The sequence below is a fragment of the Microtus ochrogaster genome, chromosome 19 (genome assembly GCF_000317375.1).
Source record: "Microtus ochrogaster isolate Prairie Vole_2 chromosome 19, MicOch1.0, whole genome shotgun sequence".
NCBI classification, from domain to species: Eukaryota; Metazoa; Chordata; class Mammalia; order Rodentia; family Cricetidae; genus Microtus; species Microtus ochrogaster.
Window position 1 is genome coordinate 7,287,886 of NC_022021.1, and position 369 is coordinate 7,288,254.

A 369-nucleotide genomic window follows, 5' to 3' on the forward strand; every position below is an offset into this window, starting at 1 on the left:
GCGCGGCGGAGGCGGGGCCCGGGCTCGGAGCAGGACGGGGAAGAGACAAGCCCGGAGGGGATTAGCCGGCCGGTCCGTCGGTCCGTCCCTTATTCCTTCCCCTCCCCTAGCGGCCAGCGGCGGGTCGGCAGCGCGCTCGGCTCCTGCGCTGGCTCGGGAGCGCCACGGCCTCTTCCGCTCCGCACGCCAGGTTCTCGCGCTGTGTCTCCATCCTCCCCGCAGGAGGACCTTTAAATAGCAACGTCAGCGCGCTCCTCGCCGCACACACGTCACCCTCCGCTCACGTCACCCTGTGCGGGGGATGATGTCACGCGGCCGGAAGTACTGCTAAATTAGGGAAAGGAGCAGGGGGTGGAGGGCTGGGCGAGC